Genomic DNA, 20,335 nt, shown 5'->3' with positions numbered 1-20,335 from the left:
ACATAAGCCCATCTACCAAATCCTACTTAGCTTGGTTTTGTAAACAAAGATTTATTACAATGCAGTCATGCTTATTTACTCCTCAATTGTCTTCATGTTCTATCTGTGAGATGAATCATAGCATCAGAGTCCTTGTGGTGCCTAAATTGAAAATATTTGCTCTCTATGCGGGGCAGTGGTGGCGCACGCCTTTAATCCCAGCACTCGGGAGGCAGAAGCAGGCGGATCTCTGCAAGTTCGAGGCCAGCCTGGTCTCCAAAGCGAGTTCCAGGAAAGGCACAAAGCTACACAGAGAAACCCTGTCTTGAAAAAAAAAAAAAGATATTTGCTCTCTGGCCTGTCATAGAAGCACACAGTCTGTATCATTAGCCATTGTTCTGGCCCTCTTCACTAGAAACTAAGCTCCACAGAAACAGAAGCTGTCTTTTATTCTCTCGTCTATGCTGCTCTAACCGACTACTACAGACTGCAGGAAGTATAGAAAAGAAACAGTTCTGGAGGCTAGAAGTACAAAATCAAGTCACTGACACTTGTTGAGGACTGCTCTAAGTATTCAGCATGGCACCTGTAACATGGCCTCCTTCAGAGGAGTGAAATGTCATCCAACAGGAGGCAGCAAAAAGAGTTAGACTCCTGTTGAAGCCTTTTATAAAGGGACAGCTTTAGTACATTCATGAAAGGGGATCCATAAAATGCTCAGCCCTCTAACACTGTTATATAAAGGATTGTTTCTAACACATGAATGGGGGGGTAGATCATAGAACAACTCTATTAAATCATTCTTAAAAGAGCCTGGTACAGTAGAAATATCAAATATTGGTATCACGAGAAAATAAAGTATTTGGGGAAAAAAACCTCATTAGACTTTTGATTATGTTTCATTGTAGGAAAGTCACCGCAGCAGAACACTGGCAGAGCTGATCATATTGCATCCACACATACTTAAGAAGCAGGAATAAATTAATGCATGCATTCTTGCATTCAGATTACTGTCTCCACTCCCATATGATATTGGATCACCTGCCTAGGGAATGGTACCATCCACAGTAAGCAGGTCTTCCCACCTCAACTGATGTAAACAAGGCAGTTCCTCACAGACACACCCACAGACCAACCAAGTCTGGACTGTAGACCAGGTGACTATAGTTCATTGCAATTCTGAGGAAGGAGTCTTTATCTCTCCTTGGCATATGCCTCTGTCATGTGACTGCAGCTCCTCCCACAAAAGGGAGCATAGCCTATGTCCCAACCATGTGTCAGCTCCATGGCCAGGGTCATGAATTCCCATCATAACCATTAGAAGAAACACCGGAGCAGCATTCTAGCTCTGGAAAATGAAAGACTTCTACAGCAGAACCAACCACATCAACCAAACCCAGTGACTTCAGCTGATTCACAGCTAAGTCACAGATGAGTGAGCTAAATAAATGTTTCTTGTTGAATACCATTCAGTTTTAAGTTGGTATATTATGCATCAATTATGGCAGTTGGATACATGATGTGGTGAACTTGGGCAGCTGACATTTGTCTGTCTCCAAATAAGTTTCTTCCTCTCGTAAATGGAGATGAGAGTAATTACTGCTCTCATTGCTGCATCTCAGCAGGTGTGAAAGCCACTTCGGGAAGGATGGCATGCCACGTACATTGAACTGCAGTGTGTTATTCATTAGAGGATACCACCAGTGCATCTGTTGGAGAGAATGAAATTGATTCTAATCAGAGAGTGGACTGGGGGTGGGGGGCAATCCATCAGTGGCTGGGACAGTTAATGAGTTTGTGGCTTTGTCCTGAGCCACAGTCTGCCTTAGTTCACTCATTCCAGAGAAGCTGGGAGAGACAGGTCTCAGGAACTAGCCCAGAGCAATTCACTTTGAGAGGGAGCAATGTGGGTGGGGGAGAACGACCATGATGTGGAAAGGCGGGAGCTTTCCAGAGGTGCTGCCTGGCTTGTCATATCCAACACTTAACTAATTGAACTGAGAGGCAAACAAGAGAGGCTTCAGTATTTGATAAATTAATCAGCGAGGGCTGAGGCAAACTGCCCGCTCACATCATTAATTAGTCACCCTGAAAAGGGAAGGAAACGGCTTTTCTAAAGTGTTGACTCTGCAACTTTATATATATTTAATCGTAGGGATATTTTCTTTAATTGATAAATGAAGATTTTGATCAGATGTCAGTACACGGAGAAGAAAATGCTTTACTGGGGGAACCAGAGCCAGCTGTTGCCAGCTGGGGCACCAGACAGAAATGTAAGTCAGGAGGCATTTGTCCCAGGAGACCTATGCTGAGCTCAAAAGTAATCCGAGCATCAATCTGACATCCACGTGTGCCACAGTCGCAGAGAATTGAAAGATTTTAGCCAAGAACACCACGTAAAAGGATAATTTTTCTAATTAGCCATTTTGACCAAGCAGCCAACGACTCGAAAGAAGCAAGGCGCTAGGCTTTCATTGCAACTTCCGGTTCCGGTGCAGTCTTTCCTGACCTCCCGCCCTCCCATCAGTGCTGCTCTGGTGAGGTTCCCAATGCCTTTTGTAGCCTCCAGGGAACCTGAATGGAATGGTTAATGTGGTCAACTTGACAGAATCTGGAATTGAATAGGAGACAAACCTATGGGCGTGCCTATGAGGGAGTTTCTAGATTAGGTTAATTGAGGCAGGAAGGCCCACCCTAACTATAGATGGCACTATTACATAGGCTATGGTCCCAAAGTAATGCATACTACGTACATAACACACACACACACACACACACACACACACACACACACACACACAAACATGGACTAACTCCTAGCACTCCTTAAACTGTAAGCCAGAATAAACTCTACTCCTTGTAGGTATTTCGGTGAGAGCAATAAAAAAATAAAGCAACTAGTACAGTTAGACACCCTCCACAAAGAAACAGCAATTTTTCTTTTACAAGTAAAGGGGTTAAAAAGAGAAAGCCATGAGTCTAGTAGGCAAGCTGCTGCCTGGAAATCTTTGCTGGTCCTTTGGCCCTGTCCAGAGCCAGAATGGAGCCACCACTTAGCACGGCCCCAGGCAGTGTTACAGGGCAGCCAGAGTCAAGGAGAAGTGCCGCTTCCCTGCTTTCAACTGAGCTCCCAGGCCAGCCATTAAATATGGCAAGCTTAGCATTTCTCACTTCAAAGGAGGCTGGAATGTCCCGGGAGTCCCCGCCCACCCCCTCCTGCCCTCCTTCACTCAGGCTGTTCGCGATGCTGAATGAGACAAGGTCAGCAATTTCTAGCCTTTTGACAGAGCCCTATTTACCTGGCAGAAAATTAAAATGGAATTTGGAGAAAGCTAGGGGCAGCAATGTCAATGTCGTGCAGACAGGTGGCGAGGGCTGGCTTTCCACCTGCCTACTTCATTCCAGGCAGTGCCCAAAGCACCTGGCTAAGTGGGATCATGAGGACAGTTTCACCAGGGAATTGCTCCAACACGAGGCTAGTGTGGTCCAGGTAGAGTGGGTGGCACCCCCCCCCCCCATAACTGGTACTCCTCCTCTTATCCTCAACCAAGGTTCCAGGTTCCAGAAGGCTACCCCAGTTCCTGCTTCCCAGGCTGTGTCACATACCCCATGTCTGCGACCCCACCAAGGAGCAGGTCTATTACTATCACAGCATCAAACTGAACATCACTATCATGGGATGCATACCTTCAGACCGGCCCTCTTGGGTAGGGTGGGGATGGGGGCAGGGCCTCGGCATTATACAAAGGCAGAGAGATTCCTGTCACGTTCATCCCTAGCCACATGCTGAATGTGGTATCAGGCAGCAAGGAGAGAGCCATTGTTATGTGGGGGTATAGAAACAGGCTTGGAGTTTGATACCCTGAGTAACCTTGACCAGGTTTTCTAAACTCCCTGACCATCACCCACTGATGATCACTGATGTAAGTATAACGTGGAACTTGGGGTGCTTGTTTAAGGGGTTGATAATGAGCCTGGTTCACATCAGGTGCTCAAACATTCATTTTTTTTTATTATTTTGTTATTTTGAAATAAGGTCACACATAGCCCAAGCTGACCTCAAACTCTTGGTCCTCCTGCCTCTACCTCTCAAGTACTGGGATTACAGGTATTCGACATCATGCCCAGCTCAGTCCCAGTGAATTTTTTCCATAGTGGATCATTCCCCCTGCTACACCATTTTATCATGCTCTCTGGTAGAGAATTAGACATTTGATCACAAGCACAACTGGCATCAACTGGTTTGGGAACAAACTCAGCTGACTCATTAAGCACAATGAGCAACTTATAGGAAAATAAATGACTGTGCTTGCTTGAAAGTGGGCCATTCACCACAGAGCAGTGTACCCAGGGCGCAGTGGCTCCATTAGACGGCTTCTTTTCTGGGTATCACAGACCCTGCACACAGCTAGGATGGAGCCCAGCTCATAGGACTCAACAACTAACCATCCCCATCATCACCTACCATTATCATCAATTACTCAATATCCCTGGGGTTACGGGCATTCTCATTCATAGTGCTGGTGACTTCTCTTTAATATTATGTCTACTATAATAAAGAGTTTATCTCACCACTGTGACTAAGTACCTAGAAAGGATACTGAGGTTTATTTTGCTCATGGTTCAGTTGAGACTGCCCATCATGATGGTTAAGGAATGGCGTGGAGATATGTGGTGACTCTTTTCAGCCAGACTGGGCAGCAGATAGCTGGGTAAAGCTAGAATCAGAGAGCATGTAAAGGCCTGTCCTCAGTGACCTAAGTCTTCTAGCTAGACCCTCTCTGAAAGGGTTCATAGCTCATAGCAGGGCTACCATCTGGGACCAAGCATTTAAGCACATTAGTCTGTGAGAAAAAAAAAAAAAACACCTTGCAAAAGTTGTGAGCCATTTTTAGTGTTTATTGGTAGCAACAAAAAGTAGGAGGGGGGAGAAAATCCTGGCTAGAGAGCTGGGCTTAATAGATAAGGCACTTATCATGCAAAATTGAGGACCTGCATTCAATCCCCAGCAAACATCTAACAACAGTTTTGTCCTACTGTTATAGGACTGTAATCACAGTGCTGTTGGACACAGGTAGATCCCTGAGGCTCACTGGCCAGCGATATACCTGAATCTGCAAACACCATTTCCAATGAGACCTCACCTTAGAAACATGGTGGAGAACAATAATGATGTTGAGAATGATACTTAACATCCACCTCTGGCCTCCATGTGCATATAACCACACAAATACATACATACACAAATACACACACACACACACACACACACACACACACACACACACACACCACCCACAAAAGGAGAAAATCCCAAAGCAATACAATGTGGTTTATATAGGATAGTGACAGAGTTTATTTTACAATATAAAATTGAAGTACACATCAAATCCAGTGGCCTGGTGACAAACTTTTTAAAGTGTATTAAGGAAGTCCACAATTGTTCATGTTATCAAGCTATCTCTGCAAATATTCATAAGCAACATGTGGGGGTGCTAATTTCTGGCCTGAGTTAGAAGCTCCCATCTGAGATCCTCGGTTTGACCCTCACCCTGGCCCTCTAACTCAATTAAAATCCCCTTCATCTCTTTCTCTCTTTCTCTCTTTCTCTCTCTCTCTCTCTCTCTCTCTCTCTCTCTCTCTCTCTCTCTCTCTCTCTCTCACACACACACACACACACACACACTCATTCACTCCGTCTGTGGGATCACTCTTTACCCAGCTGCCTGCCTCTCTTACGAGCCCATCCTTGCTTTAATATTAAACACAGCAAGCCCAGATACAACTTGTTCCCCTTACTCGAAATCAAATTAAACTTTCATGAAGGCTCATGAGTTCCTCTGTGTGGTTTTCCCTTCAGCTTCCCCACATGAGCCAATAAAGTCTCAATTAGGTTAACCCCTTCCTGCCTCGGAGTGGGCACACTCATCTGAGAGGTGGGGGTGGCTGTAAATAGGCCCCCTGTTAGCTCTCAGCAAGCAGCTAGCTGGAGGGAATATTTGCAAAGCTAGTGCTTGGCTGCCTCCTCTGGGAGCCTCTTGGCTAACAACCTCCCTGGCGCTAAGGGCCCTAACTCCCTTCAATTGCTTCCTCTGACCAAACCGACCTCCTTCCTCACAGAACTGTCTTTGGGGAGCAAATTAGGTTGCTATAGATTTCAAACATATGCTCTAAATTCTCCCCTCGGTCTCTAACATGCTGCCATTTTTTTTCCCTCTGTGAAACATGAGAGATGTCTTTATCACCTGTGAAGTGTCTGGCTCCCCACCCCCTCCTTGGCTTGGCCTTGACAGTCCCAGTAACAGCAAGCAGATGAAAAAGAAAAGTCCGCCAAGTCTGGGTTCTCAAAACCACAAAAACCACTTCGATACTAAGTCACTCGGAAAGTGCAGAGTGTGCCTGTGTGCCAAAGCTGGGCCAATAATTACAGTTTAAAATTTACTCCAGTGGTAAGAAAGCCCTGGTGAGTAGACAAGATAGACAACTAACTGGCTAGGTCTAGGAGGCCATATTTGCAAGAAGGAGCAGCTCATTGGAAATATTCTCTAAAGACAGGTCTATGAGCTGCTTGGATTAGTGGGAGGTATCACAGAACCTCCAGAGAGTCAAAGGATAGTGAGAGACTAATTACAGTCACATGGGCAGAACTAGCTGTTCTCCACAGCTCTTCCTCAAGGTGGCAGCCCCCCTGGTTCCTTCATTGGACAAGTGGGTGCAGTTGCCAGTTAGGAGTGGACATGGTAATAGAGACAGTAGTTGGAGAATCTGTACTTTCCACAGTTAGAAAGAATTCTCTGCAAACAGCAGGAAAAAAAAAAAAAAAAAAAAAAAAAAACAGGCCCATGACCAGACCATTTAAACAAATAAGTCATTCTGAAGTGGGAGACAGACAGAATAGACAGGAAGATTAACTTTCAACGTGGAAACAGAACAACTGAAAACGAAGATTCTGGGAGCATCTTCATAGAAACATTGTCTTTATGCTTATCTAGGAATGTTTCTAACTTGTTGGTGAGAAGGAGCTATAGTCAAATGGGGGGGGGTGAGTATGTATATTTGTGTGTGTGTGTGTGTGTGTGTGTGTGTGTGTGTGTGTGTATCTGCGTATGTGTGCATATCTGGAGGACCATCCCTCCATGGAACGCATTACATCTTGTTGAAAAAATCCTTTCATGCCATCACACTATCCAAAACTAAGCATCTGTGCTGGCATTTAATAGGATATCTGCAAGAGGATCCACTTCAAAATAAAACCACCTGGGCAAAGATCAAATGCTTCTCAAGAACCATGTAATAGTTCATCACTATTAGAAACCCATTTATAGGCACTCAGTTTTGGGAAATAGTTAAAGAGGCTTTCTCCACAGTTTCCCATTTGTCTAATAACAAATAATGCTTTCCTACGTGTGGATTCTATAGTGCACTCTATAAAAATGATGTTTATAAAGATGGTGTCCTAGTTGGCTTCCCAGATGCTGTGACAAACAACATGACTGATTGTATGTGTGTGCATGTACGGGTATGATAGGGGAGATGCATGTGCAAAGGTATGCACGTGGAGGTCAAAGGACAGTCTTGTGGAGGCATTTCCACCTTTACGTGTGTTTCAAAAGTGAACCCAGATGGTCAGTCTTTCATGGCAAGGGGCTTTGCCTCCTGAACCATCTCACTAGCCTTTCACCACACTTCGTTATAGAAATTAAAACCACATATGTATATAGAAATGCGCACACACATGTATGACATGAATGCAGAAGGGAAACCAGGAGAAAGGGGGGAGATCCAAGGCAGGGTGGAAAGAGAGAGGAACTAAATCGAGGGAGTGAGGGAGGAGTATGGTCAACATGATATACTTTAAATAATTTTTCCAGATGAAATCTAACATTACGTATGAATAATACAAAGAAAAAATACTTCAAAGGCAGAGTAAACTCAAGCTGTTTAGAATGAAATAGTTTGCTACACCTTTTCCTGAATGCTATGATGGTACCCGTACACACACACACACACACACACACACACACGCACACGCACACGCACACGCACACGCACACGCACACGCACACGCACACCAAACACAAATGTTTGCTTGACACTAAGATACAGAATTCAGTAACAACCAGGTTAGAATTCAGGCTTGCTAGTAAAGGACAGAAGCACAGTAGTTGGGGTGGCCACCCACAGCAGGAGTCTGGGATTCGCTTTCTAGCTGTAGCCTTTGATCATCTGGAAGAAAGGATTGAATTTGCAGGGTTCAGTACACACTCTTGCCTTAGGTACCCGAAAACTTAACTAAATTTAGAGTTCATCTGAAATTGTGAGGTGGGGCTTTGCTTAAATAAAACGGCAATGGGTGTTTGAAATGACTTCCTATCTATCCTAGACAGTAGGACAGTAGCTTCCTGGGAGACAGAGACTGTCTGCCTCCTTCCCCTTCTGGTTTTGGCATGGACATCATCATCAATGAATGCTGAATGTTTTAAGGAGGAAGCAGCTCTCATTCTGTTCTGCATTCATTCTTCTCTAAGGCATCCCTGCCTGTGTGGACCATGGGACCACAGGCTAGCTTTTACAATACAAGATGCCTCAGTTTTGTAAAATAAATGAACATTTCATAAATGAATTGAGGAGAAAACTTAGGAGGGAAGAAGAAAGGGATGGAAGGAGTGAGCAGGGAAGGAGAAGAAGGAAATTAAATTTGGGCTCGCTTCATAAAGCAACTCTTTAAGCTAATTCTCACTATAGGAAATCAGAGTATGCAGTCAACATAGTGAGGCCTGATTTTTTTCTGATATGTATACCCATTTTTAGTACCAAATGTATCCATTGAGTAAGTGAATTCAAATTCATTGACAAAGTTTGGAGAAATATGGAAGAGAGCGTGATAACAATGGCAACCACTATAACATATTGCTTGCTATAGGCCTCTGCAGGAAGAAATAAAGCTGCCCATGGTAGCCCACTTCTCCACAGGAGGGAGAATATTCTGACAAAAGTATCTGAAAAGCAATGATACCAAGTGGATAGGAAAGTTGTTGCTATAGAAAAACCCTCATGCTGACCACCACAGCAGGGGGATGGTACTTGAGGCTGGAGACCCAAAGAAGTTGGGTTCCAGTCCAGTTTTCCTCATAGCTGGACTTTTGCTAAGTGGCCTGATGTCTTCAGCCTGGGATTGTTATAAAGCAGGAGTATTGGATAAAGTCTACCTCAACTCAGGATGTTCTGTCATCCTTATAGTCTCATCAAGGACATGGACTGTAAGGTAAAATACTTCCTTTCTTATTATTCCTTTTATTTTTGAGATTATAATATAATCACTTAATTTACTCCTTCCCTTTCCTCCATCCAAATCCTTCCAAATGCTCTCTCTTGCTCTTTTTTTCCAATTCATCCAATTCACAGCCTCTTTTTTCATCAATTGTTCACACACACACACACACACACACACACACACACACACACACACATTCCTAAATACATAAATATAATATGCTCAGTCTGTATGTTACTTGTATATATGATTTCAGGACTTACCATTTGGTACTGAATAGCCAACTTTTTAATATAGTGCAAGAGGGTTTTCTTTAAAAGAAGAAACCTTCTGAGTTCCCAGTTGAACTAATAATCTCTAGAGATGTTGTGTCCATGAAAGGTCCAGCTTTGTCCTTCTGCCTTAGGTCACCTGTGGTGCACTTGCCTGCAGGATCAGAGGGGTCTTCTTTGGTTAAATGGGGACAGAATTTCTGAGGAGATCAAAGGGTGTGGAAGCAGCACAGTGGAGATGTGACTGTGAACTTATAATTAACACACATTTGCATGTTTGTGACCTTTGGCTTGTTCTCCCTCTGTGTGTTTTAAAGAAAGGGCCCTTTCATCCCACTTTCCCTTCAATTAACTGAGTATCACCAGACCTTCAGGCCCTAAGGTCACCTTTCAAGTCTAGGAAGTGGGGGAGGGGGAGCCAACAAGAATCATTCTGCACCCCTAATTGTCCTTTACCGGCACTGAAAAGGAAAAAGGATGTCTCCTCATGTTTTCCTTTGAAAACACAATGCTAATTTTTGCCTGGTTTTTAGTCTTAGGGCTCATCAGCAAATAACCATTGAATGTGCATTATATATGGACATCATCCTGGATCCAGGTGTTGAAGCACATGGCCTTCTTTCATTGACCTTCCAGAAGCAAAACATACAAAGGAAATAGATTGACAGTTAATCCACTCAAGAGACAGGAACAACACAGACATTGCTAGAGTATGCAAATCTAACAATGCCCCCCGACTGTGTGTGTGTGTGTGTGTGTGTGTGTGTGTGTGTGTGTGTGTGTGTGTGTGTGTGTAGACTATGACATATTTGTTCATAATTCACCTCTTTGATAGTGAAATAGTCAATAGTATCAGATACATGGATAGCTAGCAAGGCAGGGTGATATGTACTTTCCTCAAGCTGGTACCTTTACCCAGTTTCTTCTATCTCCTCTTTTCTTTATCTATAACAGACATGGTTGATTCATCTAGATTCACCTCTATATTGAGGACATGTTACAGAAGAGAAGAAGTCATATGATGAGTGTTATCTAGATCTATAAATGACTCTGTGGAGCAATGCTGTCAGAAAATAGAGGGCTTTTTTTCTGAATGGTCACATGGAAGAGAATTGAGCATCTCCATTCTGAAAACCATGTAGCTATTGTTCCTGGTATTCCAGCCTAGCATTTACTGTAACTGCTGTAAGAAGAGAAACCTAAGGTAAGAATCATTAAAAGAGGGGACTGAAGCAATGACTCAGAGGTTATGAGCGCTTGCTACTCTTGCAGAGGACCTGGGTTCAGTTCCCAGAACCCACTTGGCAGCTCACATCATCCGTAACTCCAGTTCCAGGGGATCTATCTGACACCCTCTCCTGGCCTCTTCAGGTGCCAGGCACATATGTAATACACTTACATGCACACATGCAAAACACATATACATATAAAATAAATAAATTCTAAAATAGAATCATTAAAACATTAGCATCAAAATAACTGTGCTTGTAACCTATTGACCTATGTGACCCTAAGACCATAGATCAGGTAACCTTCCTTCAACTACTGATGCTTTAATCAGAAATTCTGAAAAGAACGGTGGAGAAGATCTTCAACTTCCCAAACCCTGCTTTTATACTCATAAAATAAAGTTACTAATTAGGATTGAGTAGGAAAAGGAGATCCACACGTCTGCCCCAGGCAGTAAGGAGAAATCACTGGCCCACTGGGCAATTGGGCACTATCATGGTGGACAAATACATGGTGGAGTATGGGAGATAAAGAGAGACAGGCGGTTCTTGTCCTGTGGAGAGAAGCAGATCAGAGGAGGTGAAAGCAGTGAGGAATGGGCTGAGGTGAGTGGCCTGCTTGCCATCTGGGGTCATGCTGATGTCTGGGTCTCAGCTACTGCCAAAGCCCTTATCTGGGGTCCATGGCGCTCCCGCAGCTGTGGTCTGTGTTAATGTCTGTGGCTCTTGTTATCACCAAAGGCTGGGAGGATAGGGCTGCACAGAGTTGACCCCACCCCTCACTGGCTGCAACACTAGGGAGAACTGGCCTTGCCCCTTAACTGCTGCAGCAATTGGAGGAGTCGGTCCTAACACCTCACCTGGGCAGGACAATAGAGCAGACCCTGTTCTCAGGGGCATGGACAAACTAGCTCTGGGGGCATAAGAGTGGGATAGCCGGTCTTGCTACTCTTGTCTGTCATGTGGTGGCACTGGAGAGGGAAAGATGCCTCTTCCTTTGCCCCTCATGACCCAAGACACTCGGGAGAGCAGGCCCTGCACCCCATCTAGGCAGCACAGTAGTGCTGACCCTATCAGCAGGGTCAGGGGTATGATGAGCCACCCCAAGAAGATGAGCATGAGAGATCTGTCCCTGCCATAAGGTAGTAGAGTCAAGAAGATACCCTTCTCCTCATCACCTGTGGTAAGTGGAGAAAGCTGGCCTTGAGGTCATGAGAGTGGAAGAGCCATCCCTGCCCTTTGCCAGCTACAGCACTGGGGAGAGGGACCCATGCATCTCACCTGGGCGACACAGTAGAGCTGTCCCCTGTGGTGTAGGTGTGAGTGAGCAGGAAAACCAGCCAGCCCCTTGCTCCTTGCTGTGGCAATGTCAGAGAGCTCACCATGGTGGTGAGGACAGGGGAGAGCTGGAGGGCTGGCCAACCCTATAACCACCCAGGCTCAGAGCCAGGTCTATGAGTTGACCCACCACAACATCTACACCACCTATGATCTGCTGGAGTAGCTGAGGGGCTGGTCCTGTAGACACAAAGCTGCAGAATCTCTGTGACACAGGGCAGCAACAGCATATCCAAGAGGAGTCCCAGGGAGGGCCCAGTATTGATAGTGTATCAGAAACCAGAGGCCTCGAACCAGACCAGTGACTCTTTGCAATGAACACGTGCAAGTAAAGATATATGGACTAAAGGATATACTATGTGACTCACTGCATCACACTACAGCTTCCATGATGAACTTTTTCTTTTTCTTTTTTCTTTTCTTTTCTCTTAAATTTTATTTTATTTTATCTTTGGGGGAGGTTGCAAGGGCAGAAGTGAAGGGATAGGGAGATGAATGGGATCGAAATGCATAACATGTAAGCCACAGAAAATCAATAAAAATTTAAAAAATAAAGTTACTATAATTATACCAATGTGGGAGGCTTATTATTGTAATATACATACACACGTGTGTGTGTGTGTGTGTGTGTGTGTGTGTGTGTGTGTGTGTGTGTGTGTGTGTGTAAACTCGATAAATTATTAAGATGTTCACTTCAGCCTATTATTTCGGAGTTTTAAGGGAAAAAAACTTAACAATAAACATAATCTAGCCATCAAATCATCTGAATTAAAAAAAAAAAAGAAGAAGAAGAAAGAAAGAAAACTGCCAATGCCCAGATTCCACCAGGCTTCTGGAAGTTTCTGTTGTAATGCCAAATATCTTTTCTGTTAAATCAATTCTCTTATGATGAATGTCAGAAAGTAAAGTTCCCCCGAGAAGACACATGTCAAAACACAAAGAAGGTGTGTTCAGGCCCATGTCACTGCTTAGCAATGAGACAAAATCCAGTAGGTTGCCAGACAACTCAAGCCCGCTGAGAACGGAGTGAACAGTGACAACTGTTGGAGAAGGGGATGTTCTCGTCGTCAAATCAAAACAGAATCAGGAAAACAGGAAAACGGGCCTGGGCAGACTGGTGGTGGCATTTTAGAAAAGAAGACAAGTATTTTTGAAGCTCTTAAACAAAATAGGACCATGCCCAAGCTTTTGGAGAAGGGAGACAAAATAAAATATGAAGGGTTGGGGAAGTAAGAAAGGAATTCCTGTCAGCCAAGGCACCAAAGTTTGGGAAGAAGTTATCCTTGTAGGGAGGATATGTTCCCAATCTGGGGAAGCGATTCATCATGAGATGTTTCAGGGAGTAGCACTTTGCGTACCCATGAGAACCCAAAGTAGCAGACATTTGAGTCTTCAAAAAATAAATAAACAAACAAAACAGACAATGCATTTCTTTTCATTTCTGTCAACCTCTTGGCCATTGCATTTAACTTTAAATTTCCATACATTTTCCACAAATAAAATGTTCCTGTGCTTCTTGTGGACATGATTCACAGGAAGATCTTCTCTCCACCCATCTCTCATCAACTTCCTTCCCGTGCTAATGCCTTACTTTTATCTCAGTTTAAACTTCCAAATCTCTACTTTGGCTTCTGTGTTCCCAGCCAGGCTCTAGGTGCACAGAGCAACCAGCATGCTTAACATGGAGATTGGCTTGAGAAACAGCTCACAGCTGTCAAACTCCTTGAGAAATAATTGCCTTTATTTCTGTCTGAGGAAATAACTTTTTCCAGCTGGAGAGGAACCAGGTCCTCACTGACTGAACATTACAACTGAGCAGATATTTTGCAAATAGCCCAATGTCCCTTTGCAAGAATCGTCCCCAATAGGGGAAGTGGACAGGACAGAAATATTGCACTTAAATCTTAGGCTTTTAGATAACATACCTGAATCTTAAATTAGCTGATGGACTGGTCTAGAAACCATTCCTTAATCCAATAGCCTCACAGCAGTATGAGCACCCCACTCTAAAAATTTAGACATAAAAGGGTGATTTAAGATAACCTAGACTTTCTGGTCCATGGGTCATCAATCTTTGTTCATTTATTTTATGGTATTTGTTGTGGTGGTTTTTTCTGTTTGGTTTGTTTTTGTAAGGCATTTCTTACACAATTTTGTGATCTGGAATGCCAGTCTTTGAAGGCAAACCCATGTATTCCATTGTGGGTCTTCGTTTTAAAAACACAAACATTTTTAAAGTAATACAGGGTGGCCAGATGGATCAGCAAGAAGAGGCACTTGCTGCCAAACCTAGTGCCCTGAGTTCAATCCTGGGTCCCACATGATGGAAGGGGAGAACCATCTCCTGCAAACTGTCCTCTGACCTCCACATGTGTATTATGGCATGTGTGTCCAGGTACACACACACACACACACACACACACACACACACAGGGAAAGACAGAATAAGTTGGCAAATGTAATTTTATTTTTTCAAAAAAAATACTTAAAACACTAATACATAAAACATACAAATCTGCCGGGCGGTGGTGGCGCACGCCTTTAATCCCAGCACTCGGGAGGCAGAGCCAGGTGGATCTCTGTGAGTTCGAGGCCAGCCTGGGCTACCAAGTGAGTTCCAGGAAAGGCGCAAAGCTACACAGAGAAACCCTGTCTCGAAAAACCAAAAAAAAAAAAAAAAAAAAAAAACATACAAATCTGAAACTGAATATGTAAGGTCATTTTCCCATCAAGAACCACAGAGTGGGCTCTGCTCTCACACCTCTACATCTTTGAGAATGCTGATGCTCTGCCTGTAGCTTCTTCCCCTCTCTGTTCACTTGTCAGGTCCCTGTTCACCCCTGAAGAGGCAGCACAAAGCTCACCTCGACAATGACTTCTTTCACTATGCCACTTTAGTTTCTTCTACCAAACCTTTACTCCTTGTACATTCCTCCACCATACTTCCGTTAACGCAGTACCCTCTAACCAAAAGCTCCATAGCTCACCTCTACTCCCTTCTCTCCCTTCATCACCTGTCACAGTGTGGCACACAGCAGGCTCATGGCCATGCATGCTGCACTGGAACACTTTTTCCCTGATGTTATCTGATGATCGTGAAGTGAGGTGAGCAAGTCTTCCAGAATGAGAGCCGTCAAGTTACAAAGCCAGACCAAACACAGGCACTTGGGCTCAGAAACTGAGTCTTTTTGCTTGCCAACCTGTCTCTCACTGGGCACATACCTCAGTCTCTCTCCCTCAGCCCAGGCAATCTCACACAGTAAGACATAGCATCATAGGGGATTAATTCAAGGAAAACTTGAATCTGAAAAGGTCTTGGGTGAGTAATTTGAAGACTCTACTGTCTAGATAGAAAGAAAGACCCAAAGTGAGCATTGTTGTCAATTAAGGGAGATTGATGGAGTTGGGAACTGAGAGGGGGCATGGTTAATACAACTTAATCTCTGAACTACAAGAGATGCTGCTGCTTAGAACTTGGAAGGCTCCCCGTGTTTTTGTATGTCCATTCAAAGTAAAGCATGTCAGCATGCCTTGTAAGCAAGTAAACACTTACAGGTGAACTAAAAATGTGTATGTGTGTGTGTGTGTGTGTGTGTGTGTGTGTGTGTGTGTGTGTGTGTGTATTTATGCCTGTAACTGTGAGTCTAATGCAGTTTTCTGTGCTTGTGTGCGTAAAAATATGTTCTAAGGTTATCTATATTTTATACGTAGGTTTGAAGGATGGTATGTCTAGATGTCTTAGTCAGCATTCACAGCTTCTTGCTGCTGCAACAGACAAATCTCAAAAATCTCACACTTGAACTTAGATTATGTGAAGTCCAGTGAGGCCAGGGACTCTGATATAATTTCCACTCAAGAGATTCAAATTTCTCTATTTCATGAGAAATTTATTTTAATGTCCAGTTGGTGGGGTTACTGTGGTAATGGAATGTAGTAGTGCATGATTAAATACTTTTTAAGGCTGGGGGTGGATGTTGCTTACATAATTTCTATGCAAACCACCAGGCAAATGCAAATGCATGATTCTAATTTAACCTCAGTGGTTAAATTAGAGAGAACTGTAATCTTCTGTATGCTAAGGCAGAAAAATGGGATTGAGAAAACAGCTAGCATTGTCTCTGTTACACCATGTCTTCTCACTGTGGCACATACACACACACACACACACACACACACACACACACACACACACACACACAATCTGTCATAGAATTTAGTCATGTGTTTGGTGTAGAACCCCACCTTCAGGTGCTGAAAGGTAAAAGCCATGGATTGTCCATATTCCCAGATAGTCATTTATAAGAAACAGATCTAAGTCTCTGAGCACACCTTAAGAATTGCAATAGAGTCATCTCAAAGCAGACCCCAGTGGAAGGAAAATGGCTCTGGGGCAAATGAGCCATCCCAGGACAAGAGCAGGGAAATTTCCTACCTGGTTAATGAAGGAGAGGGATTAGAAGCTCAATGGAAGATCTGTGAAGATTTTTCCCTTGGGGGATTAGAGTCCCACTAATGCAGCCCTCAAGTCCTTAATTTCCTCCTCCTCAACCCGCTTACCCAGGTAAAACCAGACTGATACAAACATCCCTACTATCCTAAAGGAGAAAAAAAAATTACACAAGTCTGTTTCCTAATCACCCATGTAAGGGCAGGTGGCTTCCCTTCAATGATTGCAAAGCATCTACCACATATTTACTGTCTACTGTGGCATCACAAAGAGATTGCTTGTGTGTCTTGCTCCACAGATGTAACATCTCTTCTATGGATAGGTGCTGGGAATGTCTTTCTGTATGCTGTGAATGTGTTGCTCTGGTTGATTGATAAATAAAATGCTGATTGGACAGTAGCCAGGCAGGAAGTATAATATAGGTGGGATAAGGAAAGAGGAGAATTCTGGGAAGTGGAAGGCTGTGTGAGGAGACACTGCCAGCAGCCACCATCCTGAGAATAAGATATAAAGACACTGGTAAGCCATGAGCTACGTGGCAAGGTTTAGATTTATAGAAATGGATTAATTTAAAATGTAAGATCTAGATAGCAAGAAGCCTGCTGTGACTATACAGTTTATAAGTAATATAAGTCTCTGCGTGTTTACTTGGGTCTGAGTGTCTGAAGGAGCCAGGTGGAGACAGGAAAACTCCAGCAACAGATAGCACCAACTCTGAAACATAGGGTGTCTCTCCTCCCTGGGCTGTATGCACTCTTCCAGGAACTGTAAAAACTTTGACTTCATTTTACTTCTAATCTAAGATCCACATCCCTGAAAATGTGTGTCACAATTTAGCTGTCAGAGGTGTACAATAAGAGTTCTCACTACATCTTAAGGGCTTGCAATGCTAGAACCTGTGCCTGTCCCTGAGATGCTTATTCAACTGGCCTCACATGGGCCTATGCATTAGGGGTTTTTTTTTTGTTGTTGTTTTTTCATTATTTATTTGTTTACTATTCATGCATTCTGTGTGTGTGTGTGTGTGTGTGTGTGTGTGTGTGTTCCTCCTGTGAGCACAGGTATTCAGTTGAGAGGACAATCTGTGGTCTGTCTTGTCTCTGACTTATTTGAGACAAGGCCTCTGTTGTTGATTGCTATATGTGTAAACTGGGATTATAGCACGTGCTACTGCATCCAGGTTCAGGGGATCTGAACTCAGGTCATCGTACTTGTGTGGCAAGCACTTAACCCACAGGCCACTTTCCCATCCACAGCATCAGGATTTTTAACAGCTCCCTGGGCAATTCTCGGGCTCAGCTAGATGAAAGATCATCAATGTAAAAGGAAGAAAGTGATTCTCTCATGCCTGGGGTCTTTATCTAACCTGATTCCCACTAATGATTTCCATTTAGCAACATGGCAGGTGGCAGGGAAAACCTGCCTAGAGGTTTGCTCTGGCTTTCACAGACACACAGAATCACGAAACAAAGTCAGAACCACAAGCACCAGCAGCTCCTGGGTGGAGATGTGGGGAAGATGCATATTTGATCAAGGGCAACATCACAGCAACTTTCTTCTCATGAACACTGAGTACATAATGTGTTGCATGAAGTTTTCATTGCAAATGAAAGCAAAATGACAATAGAAGATGAGCTTTGAAGCTATCCCATAGTTGTAGCATAGAATGGGATTTACTTGGTTCAGAAAACTAAAAAAAAAAAAAAAAAAAAAAAAAAAAAAAGGAAAGACTAGTCATGGTAGAATGAGGATTCAGGAACCTGGCAGAAAGCTAAGTCTAAAAGGATCCAGCAGAAGAAACATCCTATAGAACAGGAATGACTAGAGAATGCTCACCACTAGTAAAGTTGGGCATTCAACGTAAAGTTGATCCTCCTATGGCGTGATGCCCTTAATAATCCGAGTTGTTCATTGAAGTCTTACGTGCAGCACATTTGCAGCATTGGCATCTTTGAGGAGACTAATAGGTCACAGAAGTGCATGCTGAATACAAGGAGGTGAAGGGTCAGCTGCATGGGTGTTCCCTCTTCTGAATCCAATACAATGATGGCAGTACAGCCCTGGGGAATGGGGATGTCTTGAAATTCTAGGAAGTGGACACTCGTTAAGGTAAGGGAGGTCTATGGTCTATGGTGGATATGGAAATGAAGTGAACAACAGAGATGTGAGCTGCGAGCTGCAGTGTGAAAGAAGAGAGAGGCCCATTGATTCACACAGTCAGCAAGCACCATGCTGAATATTTTGCATATGTTAAAAAGCAGAAAAATGATACACACTATCACAGAGTGTGTATCCATTCTGGAAGAGGGAGATTGACAATGGCTAATAGACTTTAAATGGGTAATTTACATGATGGGTGACAAGGTGACACTATGGTGGGAAACCAGCAAAAGCATAGCAATCGAGAGGGTAGGGGAGGGATCAACCCTGTCGAGATGGTAAAGGGGACAGGCAATGTCAACTCTAAATAGGACCATCGGACAAGTGTGGTGGACATAGTGAGAGCCGAGAAGAAGACCTGAAGAACGAGAGGCACCCAGCAGAGCTCTCTGGGAACTAGCTGAATCCCTAAAGAGGAAGTACCCTCAGTGTTCGGAAAGATGAGCATGGGCCAAGCAGGGGAGGTAAAGACAGCACCCGTCCCCTTTTTAACATGAACAGATAAGAGAATAGCAGTGCTTAAAGTGAGGCAAAGACTATGTAGACAGCTCAAATAATACTAAGATTTACACAAATGGTGGCCATGAACACTTGGCACATCACACATCTTTAGGACATCAGTTTTCTTCTCCTCTTCAGATTTTTCACTTGCTTTTTATGAGAAATTTGAAACTGATATTCCGTGACCAAACATGCTTTCATATTGCCTCCCTTTAAGAATCCTGGAGATGGTTACCACTTAGGAAAAAAAATAGTGATAATGATAAATAATAGCTCCTTATCTGTGGTAGTTTGAAAGAAAATGGCCTCCCAAAGGAATGACACTATTGGGAGTTATGGCTTTGCTGGAGTGAGTATGGCCTTATTAGAGGAAATATGTCACTGTGGGGGTGGGCTTTGAGGTTTCCTATGCTCAGAATGCCACTGAGTGTCTCAGTTGACTTCCTGTTGCCTGCAAGATGTAGGACTCTCAGCTATCTCTCCAGTACCATGTCTGCCTGCATGCCACAATCTCTACACCATGATGATGATGGACTGATCTCTGAACTGTAAGCGAGCACCTTAATTAAATGTTTTCTTTATAAGAGTTGCTGTGGTCATGGTGTCTCTTCACAGTAATAGAAACCCTAATTAAGACAGTGTCCAAGACTGATTTGGAAAACAGGGACAAGGTGAAGATTCTCATTCATCTTTCAAATGTTGACCCTGGAAGGCACCTGTAGGGCCCAGAAGCAGCTTCTCCAAAACTAGCTTCAAGTTCACTTTCTTGGGTAGCTACAAGGAGATACCCATAGATGGGCTTCCCACACAAGACATCAGCCAACAGGCAAGAAAAGAGGGAAGACACAGCCTTTCAGCACCTTACACTGCAATGCCCAAGTCTACCAAGTCTACTACATGACTGGGTGGACACCCTGCCAATGGACAGTTACCCCTTTCTTGAAAGAGCACTAATGAGATGGAGTATATGACTAGGAATGTGAGCCAAACATTCCTAGTGAGGAGAGTTCAGAGTTAGAAACAATACCCCTAACACAGCTTTACATTGAATAAGCAGATAATATTGCCAGAAAATGAGCAGGGGGCACATATGTTAAAGGAGTGCAACAGAGTTAAGGAGTGAGAAGTGAATGGT

At 43.6% G+C, this 20,335-nt stretch overlaps 1 long non-coding RNA gene across 1 annotated transcript; it reads right to left on the bottom strand.

Moving 5' to 3' along the window:
* Positions 1–1,447: 1,447 nt before the first annotated feature.
* LOC143269683 (uncharacterized) lies at positions 1,448–16,949 on the bottom strand. Its single transcript, XR_013046260.1, has 2 exons — positions 16,525–16,949; positions 1,448–1,688 (listed from the first exon to the last, which is right to left on the bottom strand). It is a non-coding gene; the product is annotated as an uncharacterized LOC143269683 (long non-coding RNA).
* Between the last annotated feature and the right edge of the window lie 3,386 nt (positions 16,950–20,335).

Source organism: Peromyscus maniculatus, chromosome 20 (assembly GCF_049852395.1).
Source record: "Peromyscus maniculatus bairdii isolate BWxNUB_F1_BW_parent chromosome 20, HU_Pman_BW_mat_3.1, whole genome shotgun sequence".
Taxonomy (NCBI): domain Eukaryota; kingdom Metazoa; phylum Chordata; class Mammalia; order Rodentia; family Cricetidae; genus Peromyscus; species Peromyscus maniculatus.
This window is presented reverse-complemented; position numbering and strand designations above follow the sequence as displayed.